Source organism: Gossypium hirsutum, chromosome A05 (assembly GCF_007990345.1).
Source record: "Gossypium hirsutum isolate 1008001.06 chromosome A05, Gossypium_hirsutum_v2.1, whole genome shotgun sequence".
NCBI lineage: Eukaryota > Viridiplantae > Streptophyta > Magnoliopsida > Malvales > Malvaceae > Gossypium > Gossypium hirsutum.
Window position 1 is genome coordinate 82,970,134 of NC_053428.1, and position 14,439 is coordinate 82,984,572.

Sequence of the window (14,439 nt, forward strand, 5' to 3'; positions counted from 1 at the left end):
TTCTAAACAAACTCAATCTACACAATATCAATTTAAAATTTAACAATGTACTAATTAGATAAAATAGATAGACTTCTTTCATTAAAATCCATAAACTTTTAATACTAACATTTTTAACCATTATATATTAAAACATAATAAACTTTATACACAATCTATGTACATGCCACCTTTACCAAAGGAAAAATACATCACCAAGTTTTGCCGAAGCCGGGATTAATCTGGATGCTGAACCGGGACCTTTGACTTCTATCGACCTGCGCACGGAAACAACCGTACACTGAGTAATTCATACTCAGTGGTATTACCATAATTCAAATTATAACAATAATGTACATGTAATGCATAAATCGTATATACAATTTAAATTCAATATTTCAACAATAGCAATTCATCAACCAATATCATATATCCACAATTTGAGTTTGAATAAATCACGAACCTTAGGTTCATTTCTCAATCTCATTTCACATTTCAATTCACAATTCAACTTTTTCATATCATTTCAATAGCTCGTTTGACCAACTCGTTCGGTTTATCATTTCATCATTTACCCTATTAACAAAACTCGGACTTTGGCGGATACACGGATCCAACCAAACACACCAGAATGGCACCCAGTGCCTCATCGGATAGTTCGAAGCAATAGTTGACACCCAGTGTCTCATCGGCAAAGCCGAAGAAAGTTGGTACCCAGTACCTCATCGAATCTATCCGAAGAAATATAGTGACACCCAGTGTCTCATCGACTCGAGGTCGAAGTATCCCTGGACTCTTCCAATCCTATGGCATGCCAACTATATCTGACTCAGCCCGACTAGTTAATAGGGTATTTAAATCACATATATTCTCAATTCAATCACAATTTCTCACACTTTCAATTCAATCATTTTTCCACCTTCAATCAATAATTATTTCACAAATTCACACATTTTCACAACTCAATACATTTCCATACAATTTAATACCATTCACAATTCGATTCAAATTCATTTCCCGCTTTCAATCAACAAACAATTTAAATATTAATTCATATAAACTGTTCAATTTAATTCCCACTCATAATAATAATAATAATACTAATAATAAATTAATACTAATATTATACTTACCTCACATTCATTTGCTAGACACATAAATTAAAATTTAGCATTTAATAATAAATAACTTGAATTATAGTAATACAAACCGTTATTCTCCCGTTTTAGTCCTCGATAACTTTCTCCTTTCCTTTTGACGCCGGTGCCTCGGGTTCTTTGTTAGCTACGAAAATAATAATTTGTAATATTAATTACAGCACTAATTATAATAAATAATTGAATTTCTATTCAATTTCTTCCTAATTCTCAATTTAATCCTAACTAAATTCACTTACTTTCCTAATTCAATTCACACTCTATTTCTATTCAAATTTCATCCAAACTAAAATTTAACTATCAAAATTTCAGCATATTTTGCTAATTTCGAATTTCCCTCAATTTAGTCCCTAAAACATAAAACTTATAGTTTCTTTTACAATTTAATCCCTTTTTCAATTCTAACTTAAAATTCCTTCAAGTTAATCCCTAATTCATCTCTTTTGTTCAACATAAACTATACTTGAAAACCTATGAACTTACAAAATATCAACTTAATTCCATCAAAACTTTGTTTTAAAGCTTTTAAAATATTAGAATTAAGAGAAAAGGGCTAATTTGACTTACCAATCAAAGCTTTAAACCTTAAACCTTCAATTTTTCCTTTTTCTTTCTTTTTTCTTCTTTCTCCCCTGTTTCTTCTCTGTTTCGTCTTTGGCTATTCTGTTTCTTTCTTCTTTTGTTTCTTTTATTCTTTTATTTTAACTTACTTTACTTTATTTCCTTTATTTTATTTCTTTTGTTTTCTTTTATTTAATTACTTTAATATAATAATTAAAACAAATATCTATTTAGTAATTAAATATAAGTATTACAAATGTATGTATTTTATTAATACACTTGTATTAAATATCACCATACATTTGTCTTTATTTAATTTTTTTCTTAATATAATATTTATAATATAATTAATTTAATAATATCCTTTATAATTAATTTATATATTTATATAAATAAATAATATAAAAATCTAAGATTTTTACAATGTTATGCCGCCTCAACTTCCAAATGTGGCTTAATTTCCTATTTGGTCCCTCTTATTTTCTTTTGATCTATAATTAAACATTTACCCTTTATTCAATTTAATCCTTTTTCCTAATTATTCTTAATTAGATTAAATTCATCTATCTAAAACTTAATTAAACACACAACTAGTCTCGTAAATATTTCTAATAATTATTTTCGGACTCAATTTACTAAGACGGAGGCCCGATATTATACTTTTTCGATGCCCGTGAATTTTGGGTCATTACATTTCTCCACCCTTAATAAATTCGTCCTCGAAATTTACTTGAGAAGAGATGAGGATATTGTGCTCTCATTGTCTCTTCCGGTTCCCAAGTTGCTTCTTCCACACTATGGCTTCTCCATAAAACTTTTACTAAAGGAACCCGTTTATTTCTTAATTCTTTCACTTCTCGTGCTAATATTTGAACTGGTTCTTCTTCATAAGTTAAATCAGATCGAAGTTCAATGTCTTCAGTGGGAATAACATGAGAAGGATCCGATCTATATCTCCGAAGCATCGAAACATGAAAAACATCATGAATTTTCTGTAACTCTGGAGGTAAGGCTAATCGATAAGCAATAGGCCCAATTCTTTCCACTATCTCATACGGCCCAATAAAGCGCGGACTTAATTTTCCCTTCCGACCAAATCTCAAAATTTTCTTCCACGGCGATACTTTGAGGAATACCTTATCACCAACGGAATATTCAATGTCTCGTCGTTTCAAGTCTGCGTAAGATTTCTGTCTGTCGAAAGCGGCTTTCAGTCTATCTTTAATCTTTTTAACTGTTTCTTCTGTCTCTTGAATCAATTCCGGCCCAATTACTTTTCTTTCTCTTAATTCTGTCCAACATATTGGTGATCGACACCTTCGACCATAAAGTGCTTCATACGGAGCCATTTGAATACTAGATTGGAAACTATTATTATAAACAAACTCGGCCAATGGTAAATAACGTTCCCAACCTGATTCAAAATCAATGACACAAGCTCGAAGCATATCTTCTAATATCTGAATTACTCGTTCAGATTGTCCATCAATTTGAGGATGAAAAGCTGTACTGAAACTAAGTCGAGTACCCAATGATTCATGCAGCTGCTTCCAAAATCTCGAAGTGAATCGAGGATCTCTGTCTGAAATTATTGATACCGGAATACCATGTAATCTAACAATTTCTCGAATATAAACCTCGGCAAGCTTCTGTAATGACCAGTCGGTTCTAACTGCTATAAAATGAGCTGATTTTTGAGTCGATCAACAATCACCCAAATAGCATTCTTTTTACTCACTGACAATGGCAACCCCGTAACAAAATCCATGGTAATGCGATCCCATTTCCACTCGGGAATAGTAATAGGCTGTAACAGACCTGTTGGTACCTGATGTTCTGCTTTTACCCGCTGACAAGTCAAGAATTTACTGACATATTCAACTATATCTTTCTTCATTCCTGGCCACCAATACAGTTCTTGTAGATCACGATACATCTTCGTTCCTCTTGGGTGCAAAGCAAAAATACTATCATGTGCTTCTCGGAGAATCAATTCTTTAATCTCAGAAGTAGATGGAACACAAATTCGATTCCGAAATCTCAAACAATCATGCTCGTCAATACTAAAATTTTCTACCGCACCATACTGTACCATTTCTCTTTTCTTCATCAACTTTTCATCTTTTAACTGTGCTGCTCTGATTTGATCAAACATCACCGGCTTGACTCTTAACTCAGCTAACAAACTTCCATCATCCTTAATACTAAGTCGAGCGAACATTGCCCGTAATTCAACCGCTGCTTTTCTACTCAATGCATCTGCTACCACATTTGCCTTCCCTGGATGATAATCTATAACACAATCATAATCTTTCAGAAGTTCAATCCACCGTCTCTGTCTCAGATTCAACTCCTTTTGTGACAGAAGATATTTAAGACTTTTATGATCAGTGTAAATATAACATTTCTCACCATACAAGTAATGTCTCCAAATCTTCAATGCAAAGATTACAGCAGCTAACTCTAAATCGTGTGTCGGGTAGTTGCGTTCATGTGACTTCAACTGTCAAGATGCATAAGCTATTACTTTTCCTTCTTGCATCAATACACAACCCAAACCATTCAAAGAAGCATCACTGTACACTATGAAATCTTTCCCCGATTCTGGTAAAGTTAAAACTGGTGCCTCTGTCAACATTTGTTTCAATGTTTCAAAGCTCCTCTGACACTGATCATCCCAGATAAATGGAACATTCTTCTGTAGTAATTTGGTCATCGGCAAAGCTATCTTCGAAAACCCATTTACAAATCTTCTATAATACCCAGCCAAACCAAGAAAACTGCGTACCTCTGATACATTCTTTGGTGCCTTCCATTGAACAATTGCCTCGATCTTCTTCGGATCAACTCTAATCCCATCCGCAGATACAACATGTCCCAAGAATACTACCTCTGATAACCAGAATTCACATTTACTTAGTTTCCCGTACAACTGTTTTTCTCGCAGAATTTGTAGCACGGTTCTGAGATGCTGATCATGCTCTGACTCTGACTTCGAATAAACCAAGATGTCATCAATAAAAACCACCACAAACTGATCTAAATACGGCTGAAAAATACGATTCATCAGATCCATAAAAGCAGCTGGAGCATTAGTCAACCCGAACGACATCACCAAAAATTCATAATGACCATATCGAGTACGAAATGCAGTCTTCGGAACATCACTTTCTTTTACCTTCAGGTGATAATATCCAGATCTTAAGTCAATCTTTGAAAATACTGAAGCTCCTTTTAGCTGATCAAATAAATCATCTATACGGGGTAACGGATACCGGTTCTTGATCGTCACTTTGTTTAATTGCCGGTAATCAATACAAAGCCGCATCGATCCATCTTTCTTTTTAACAAACAATACTGGAGCTCCCCAGGGTGAAATGCTCGGTCTAATAAATCCACGATCTAACAAGTCCTGTAACTGCACTTTCAACTCTTTCAACTCAGTGGGAGACATTCGATACGGTGGTATAGGGATTGGTGCTGTACCCGGATACACTTTTATAGCAAATTCAACCTCTCTGTCAGGTGGTAAACCCGGTAGCTCTTCAGGAAATACATCTGGAAACTCACATACGATTCTGATCTTACTGCACTGACTACCAACCAAATCAGAATTAATAACATAGGCTAAATAAACTGTACAACCCCGTTGAAGCAATTTATTAGCCTTTATTACCGAAATAATACGTGTCGGCCCATTAATACGGATACCATTTACCTCAATTCTGTCCCCGTCTTCTGTCTGAATACTAAACTTCATTTTATAACAATCCAATACCACTCCATGCTCAGCCAACCAATCCATCCCCAGTATTATATCAAAATCTCCAAATGGCATAATCAACAGGTCAATAGGAAAAGTTTTATTTTGTATAATTAACGGACATCTCGGACAGACCTGATTCACTAATACTGTTTGCCCCAATGGACTCGACACTTCTACAGTCACTCTAGATATTTCAGAATTAAATTTTCCCAATTCAACTAATTTTGAATTTATATAAGAATGTGAAGATCCGGGATCAATTAAAGCATAAACAGGCTCAGAATATAGTAAGAATATACCTGTTACTACATCGTGGGCGTCACCTTCTTCCCGTGTTCTGACCACATAAGCTCTGGCAGGTACTTTAGCCTCAGACTGTTGAGTAGCAATATCACTGCTTCTCCTAATACTTCCTCCCCTTGAAACCGAACCACCTCTTCCTAACCCTCTGCCTCTAGCTGTAGATACCGATCTCTGTGATGTCACGGGTATAGTACTATCAACTTTCGGACATTCTCTGATGAAATGGTCTGTAGAACCACATCGAAAACAGCCTCTAGTTAATTTCCAACATTCCCCTCTGTGTTTCTTTCCGCAGTGTTGGCAGTCTGGAATATCTATTTCTCGGGAAGGACCTCTCACACTGCCAGTAGATATCATCGTCTGTTTTCCCCTACTTCTACCACCTCTGTCTGACCTGAAACTGGATCTCCAACCACTTTGGAATTCCTTTGGTCTTTTCGGCTGAGGATTCGAACTGGTAGTTCCTGTACGCTTCCCGGTTGGTCTAACAACTTCAGTCTTTTTGTCGAGGCCCAGAACTTGTTCCACCATTTTAGCTCGTTCAATCAAATCTACTAACCCAGTGATCCGATGAGATACTAGCTGCACTTTGATCTCGTCTCGTAAACCCCGTAAAAATCTTTTACAACTATCGGCTTCTGTCGGAATAAACTCGGAGGCATATCTGCTGAGTCTCGAGAATTCCCTCTCATAATCTATTACTGACATATCACCCTGTTGTAGCAACAAAAACTCTTGTTTCTTGTCTTCAATATACATCTCTCCGATATATTTCTTTTGAAATTCCTTCTAAAATAGATCCCACGTTATCTGACTCTCTGGTAAATGTCGAACCACTGATTCCCACCATAGATAAGCCTCCCCTTGTAACAACGATACGGCACAGATTAAACACTCTCGGGGGGTACAATCCAATTGCTGCAAAATTCTTTTAGTCGACTCCATCCAATTTTCAGCTGTGGATGGATCAACTCCTTTTAGACCCATAAATTTAGTGGCACCATATTTCCTCAGTTCCTTTATCGGAGCCCGTCTAACAGTAGGTACTGAAGTCGTAACAGGAGTAGTTCCTGCTACTCTTTGTAATGCATCAGCTATAATTCTCAGTAATTGGGATTCATCTCTATCTCTGACATTTTCTCGTTCTACATTAGAAGGTTGGTTGCCTAACGGATTCACACTCGGTGCAACAGATTCTGTTTCATCTAATTCTCTATCTTCAGTATACATCCTTTCATCAGTATCATTTATTCTTTCTTCAGACATCTTTAATCTATAAAACAAAACAAACAAATAGGTCAGCATCCAAAAATCCCGACTCAGTTTAACTCGACAGTGGCATGTACATCTAGACTCAATTCCGAGCTCGATTTAGGCCAAGAATCGGCTAAACCTGATAGCTCTGATACCACAAAATGTAACACCCCTTAACCCCGAACCGTCGCCGGAACAGAATTACGAGGCATTACCGGACGTATCGAACGATTTACAACAATTCTTAAATAAATAACCAATATATTAAAATAATTCATAAAATTTATTAGTTTGTTTACCAAATGACTTCATTTTTTTTATAAAAATTTCGGCAGCATTTCTGCTTATTTTTACATAAAACCCCCTGCAAATTAAAACCATATAGTTCCCGAATATCACCAATTCAACCAATTCATTTCACATTCACATTTTCTATTCTAAATACTTCTAATCAAACTCAATCTACACAATATCAATTTAAAATTTAACAATGTACTAATTAGATAAAATAGATAGACTTCTTTCATTAAAATCCATAAACTTTTAATACTAACATTTTTAACTATTATATATTAAAACATAATAACCTTTATACACAATCTATGTACATGCCACCTTTACCAAAGGAAAAATACATCACCAAGTTTTGCCGAAGCCGGGATTAATCTGGATGCTGAACCGGGACCTTTGACTTCTATCGACCTGCGCACGGAAACAACCGTACGCTGAGTAATTCATACTCAGTGGTATTACCATAATCCAAATTATAACAATAATGTACATGTAATGCATAAATCGTATATACAATTTAAATTCAATATTTCAACAATAGCAATTCATCAACCAATATCGTATATCCACAATTTGAGTTTGAATAAATCACAAACCTTAGGTTCATTTCTCAATCTCATTTCACATTTCAATTCACAATTCAACTTTTTCATATCATTTCAATAGCTCGTTTGACCAACTCGTTCGGTTTATCATTTCATCATTTACCCTATTAACAAAACTCGGACTTTGGCGGATACACGGATCCAACCAAACACACCAGAATGGCACCCAGTGCCTCATCGGATAGTTCGAAGCAATAGTTGACACCCAGTGTCTCATCGGCAAAGCCGAAGAAAGTTGGTACCCAGTACCTCATCGAATCTATCCGAAGAAATATAGTGACACCCAGTGTCTCATCGACTCGAGGTCGAAGTATCCCTGAACTCTTCCAATCCTATGGCATGCCAACTATATCTGACTCAGCCCGACTAGTTAATAGGGTATTTAAATCACATATATTCTCAATTCAATCACAATTTCTCACACTTTCAATTCAATCATTTTTCCACCTTCAATCAATAATTATTTCACAAATTCACACATTTTCACAACTCAATACATTTCCATACAATTTAATACCATTCACAATTCGATTCAAATTCATTTCCCGCTTTCAATCAACAAACAATTCAAATATTAATTCATATAAACTATTCAATTTAATTCCCACTCATAATAATAATAATAATACTAATAATAAATTAATACTAACATTATACTTACCTCACATTTCATTTACTAGACACATAAATTAAAATTTAGCATTTAATAATAAATAACTTGAATTATAGTAATACAAACCGTTATTCTCCCGTTTTAGTCCTCGATAACTTTCTCCTTTCCTTTTGACGCCGGTGCCTCGGGTTCTTTGTTAGCTACGAAAATAATAATTTGTAATATTAATTACAGCACTAATTATAATAAATAATTGAATTTCTATTCAATTTCTTCCTAATTCTCAATTTAATTCTAACTAAATTCACTTACTTTCCTAATTCAATTCACACTCTATTTCTATTCAAATTTCATCCAAACTAAAATTTAACTATCAAAATTTCAGCATATTTTGCTAATTTCAAATTTCCCTCAATTTAGTCCCTAAAACATAAAACTTATAGTTTCTTTTACAATTTAATCCCTTTTTCAATTCTAACTTAAAATTCCTTCAAGTTAATCCCTAATTCATCTCTTTTGTTCAACATAAACTATACTTGAAAACCTATGAACTTACAAAATATCAACTTAATTCCATCAAAACTTTGTTTTAAAGCTTTTAAAACATTAGAATTAAGAGAAAAGGGCTAATTTGACTTACCAATCAAAGCTTTAAACCTTAAACCTTCAATTTTTCCTTTTTCTTTCTTTTTTCTTCTTTCTCCCCTGTTTCTTCTCTGTTTCGTCTTTGGCTATTCTGTTTCTTTCTTCTTTTGTTTCTTTTATTCTTTTATTTTAACTTACTTTACTTTATTTCCTTTATTTTATTTCTTTTGTTTTCTTTTATTTAATTACTTTAATATAATAATTAAAACAAATATCTATTTAGTAATTAAATATAAGTATTACAAATGTATGTATTTTATTAATACACTTGTATTAAATATCACCATACATTTGTCTTTATTTAATTTTTTTCTTAATATAATATTTATAATATAATTAATTTAATAATATCCTTTATAATTAATTTATATATTTATATAAATAAATAATATAAAAATCTAAGATTTTTACAATGTTATGCCGCCTCAACTTCCAAATGTGGCTTAATTTCCCATTTGGTCCCTCTTATTTTCTTTTGATCTATAATTAAACATTTACCCTTTATTCAATTTAATCCTTTTTCCTAATTATTCTTAATTAGATTAAATTCATCTATCTAAAACTTAATTAAACACACAACTAGTCTCGTAAATATTTCTAATAATTATTTTCAGACTCAATTTACTAAGACGGAGGGCCGATATTATACTTTTTCGATGCCCGTGAATTTTGGGTCATTACAATTATTGTAAAACCGTAACATAAAAACATACATTTCCAAACATTATTGTAAACATGGCATAATTCATTCATATACATGCAAATCGTCCCTTAATCGAGCTCTCGAGACTTTAGAAACACTTTAGAAATGATTTGGGACTAAATCGAAAACATTTAAAACATTGAGGAAAAAGCTAAAAAATTTAAAACTAAAGGGGGTTACACTCGTGTCTCAGGCCATGTAACAATGGAAATAAGGACACAACCGTATCCCAGCTTGTGTCCGTGCCTGTGTAACTCTTTGACTTGGGTTACATGGCCAAGCCACACGCTCGTGTGCCCACACGCTAGTGTGCCAGGCCGTGTGCTAAGCCGTGTAACTGTCTGACTTCCCACCTTTAAAACCTACAGGGGACACATAACAGTGTCGCATGGCCATGTGTCACATACGACTGAGACACATGCCCGTGGCCGTGTGGACAAGAAATTGGCCAAAATCAAGCCATTACCTTCCCCAAATCAAGCATGCACCTAAACCTCATTTGCACATATGACCAATACATTAAAACATGCCCAAAACATGCATAAAATGACAAATTCACTATACCATTAATCTATACAACCAATATGCCAATAAGGCACCTCTATCACAAACCATCAAACATATCTAAACATATGCATACTTAGCCATACATCAACCATACATATCTGACTTATTTTCATACCAAAGCATATATTAATTGACCTTATACCATGTTCATAAAAACTTACCATTTAGTCTATTACCCACATGCATCATAATCACATAGGTGATACAAACCAAACCTTTTCAATGATATCAAGCAACCAACTCATATATATACATACCAAATTCAACATTTTAACACTCAACTCAGACTTTAAACATAAGTTCCCTATACATGCCATTATAACCTTGGCTAGAACATAAAAACTACCGATATATTCGCTGCATAATGTGATAGGTCTCCGACAAGCTTCCAAACTGAACGAGCTTCAGATAATCTAAAAATCATAGGAAAGAAAACTACGTAAGCACATAATGTTTAGTAAGTTCGTAAAACATAAAACATAACTTACCATTTCATTAATAAACATTAATAATAACCATTATAAAATCCAACCACAAGCTTGGCACAAGCCTAAGCACCATCACAACACATGTTAGCATATTCAAACATAACCACATGAATTTAACATAGGTACACCATTACACATGAACATAATTCATTTGAATTCATCATTTTCCTTAACATATCATACTTTCAATGGAACTTGCCATTTCAACCTTTTTCATAAATACATACATAATTCCTTTTGAACATTTACTATTCCTTTCCTTTTCATGCCCGTTGAACTGTTTAGAATATCACCAGATACGTGGGATAGCTCACACGTAGTGTGCTAAACATATAATTGTAACATTTCATTTCCTTTACATTATTGCTCACACGAGCTGTGAATAGGCCTGCTCACACGAGTTGTGGGTCGGAATGTAAGCTACACGATGTTGCTTACACGAGTTGTGGAGTATCCGCAATAAATACAGGACTTCTGCCATCGGTAGGACACTCAAGACCAACACTCGAAACATGAAAACCCTAATGACATGTCATTTGTATCCTACAAATTCCTAAAGTTCAAACAACACTCAATAATCGTTGTGAAATCGTTGAATATACATCATTTAGATACATAGAAAATAACACATTAATATATGAATCAAAATAACATTAAAACAACATTTAAACCATACAAACTTACCTCAATAAACAAGGCGTAAAAACGTAATCGATTAATTTGAAGCTTTCGTTTTTCCCCAGTCTAACTCTATATAAGGTTTATTTTGATCTAAATAGATAAATTCAATTTATTTAATTCCTTTATTATTTAGTTCAGTCCCAAATTCATACTTTTGTAAAATTTCACTTTTACCCTAGTATTTTAACTTCTTTACAATTTAGTCATTAAGCTCGTAAATTGACATTTATGCAAATTCATCCACATTTCATGCTAGCCGATTTACCTAGGGACTCATATCAATCCAAAGAAACTATCATTCCATAAATTTATCTTGTTATTTTACTACTTTTACAAATAAGTCTCTAATTGATAAATTCATCAAACATCACTTTACAAAAGTTGTTTATTTAACAACAAGGACTCATAATCTTTCATTAAACTTCAAATATCATGCAAACATGTTCATGGAAAAACCCTAATCCTTTAAAATTTTTTCAAATTAGTCCCTGGGCTAGCTAGATTAAGCTACAACAATCTCGAAAACATAAAAAGTCATTATAAATGAGACAAAAACAACTTACATGCAAGCTAAAAGAGTTGGCCAAACCTAGCAAGCTTCCATAGAGATCTTTCCTTTGGTTTTTCAATGGAAGAAGATAAACTAAAGATGATATGTTTTGTTTTGTTTTTTTTTCTTAATTTACATTAACTTATTTACTAAATTACTTATTTAACATTTATTATTAGCATTAAAATCACCTATTTAGTGTCCATAAAAGTCCACTAACAATAAAAATGGTCTAAGTATCATTTAAATCCATTCACATTTAAGATTCATAGTAATTAGACTCTTTTGACTACTAGAGCTCCACTTTTACACCTTTTACGATTTAGTCCTTTACACTTAATTAAGCATGCAAACGTTAAAATTTCTTAACTAAATTTTCCTACGACACTACTAACATACCGCAGACATTAAAATAATGATAAAATAAATAATTACTAGTCGAATTTATGGTTCCAAAATCATTGTTTCGATTTCACTGAAAACGGGTTGTTACAATAATCACCTTATTTGTCTTCAAGTTGTAAAGTTTATAGCCCTTTAACATAAAACTAAAGCTGATGAAAACACACCTATCACTTGTTTCTTCAAGTTTTTTCCTCTTTTATTTGGTGATTTGAGCATAGCTAACACACCCAAAAACTTTAAGTTGATTCACGGGCCGTTTTTTTTCCACTCCATGCTTTAAATAGTCATATTCCATACAACTTTGGTTGGACATTTATTTAGAAAATACATAGTTATATTACTAGCTTCAAGCCAAAATTATTTAGGTATTCCTTTCTTTATCAACATGGATTTAGTCATTTCCATCACTATTTGATTCTTCTTTTCAAACACACCATTTTTGTTATGGTGAATACCCAACAATCAACTGATGTTCCATGCCTTCATCTTTATAAACTTATGGAACTCATAAACTTCTCAAAAAATTTATGAACTTATTTTGAGCATGAGATGTGATTTTCATAAGATTGCACACATCGGTGTGAACCAACTCTAGCATTGTAACAACCCGTTTTCAGTGGAATTTGAATAGTAATTTGGGACCACAAATTCGATGAGTAATTATTATTTTATTATTTAATTAGTGTTTACAGGATTTATTAGGGTCGTATTAAAATTTCGTTAATAATTTTAATGTTTAATGCTTAATTTAGTAAAAATGACTAAATCATAAAAAGTGAAAAAGTTGAATTCTAATTGTTAAGAGAGTCAAATAGCTTTATAAGTGAATGCTAATGGACTTGATTGGTAATTATTGAAATTTTGATAATTTTTGAAGGGTAAAAAGGTAAAGTAGTAATTAAAACTAAAAATAACATAAGAAAACATGTCAATCTTCTTCAATTCATCTCATCTCCACCTAAATTAACCATAGAAAGGAGCTAGGACATTGAGTCAAGTTGATTTCATTGTATATCAAAATTTGGATAAAAAAGACAATAATCAAGGAAAAGGAAAAATAGCGAACTAGCCCCTGTGAGTTGTTCAAACTTGAATATTAGGTAAGTTCATAGTGTTTTAATATGTAAATGAATTTCTATATGTACTTTCATATTATGGTTCATTGGTTAAAGTATTTAATTGTTGAATGTTTGCACATATGTGCCCCTGTTTGTACTTCGGTACCCCTATTTGCACATACGTGCCCATGTTTGTACTTTAGTACCCCTGAACCCATTTACGTGTGTTATTTATACTGTAGTAGTACATGGATTGTATCTAATTGTGTTAAAATAAATGTAATACTATGATCTTACTAAGTTATGTAAATTTTTCGGTTCTTGTGGATTGTTTTGTAGAGATCTGTTGCTGACATTTTGGAAAGATCAATCATCTGGCTCACTCTATCCATCAAAGTTGGTAGTTTTTGTGTCCGTTAGGGTAGTGGCCTGTATATGTGGTTAAATATGTTAGTTAGATACAATTTGATACTTTACTAACTATGTCATTAGGTATTCTATCATGCTTGTAAATAGGTTTCTTTTTGGTGTAATTAGAATGGTATGGAAGTGAATACTTGTGATATGTTTTGATATATGATTGAACTAATTTATTATGCAAGAAATGGATATATGTTGATATGTTTTAGTGGTTGATGTCTTGATTTAATTGTGGCGTCTATGAATAGCACACTGCTTAATTGATATTAGGACATTAAAATGGTATGTTTTGAGTTGATATGATAATGGTCAATTGTGGCATGATTGGTAAGTTCTGATCTAGTTATTGATGATTGAAGGGTGGTAAAATATGTATGTTTAAGTAAGTGTTGT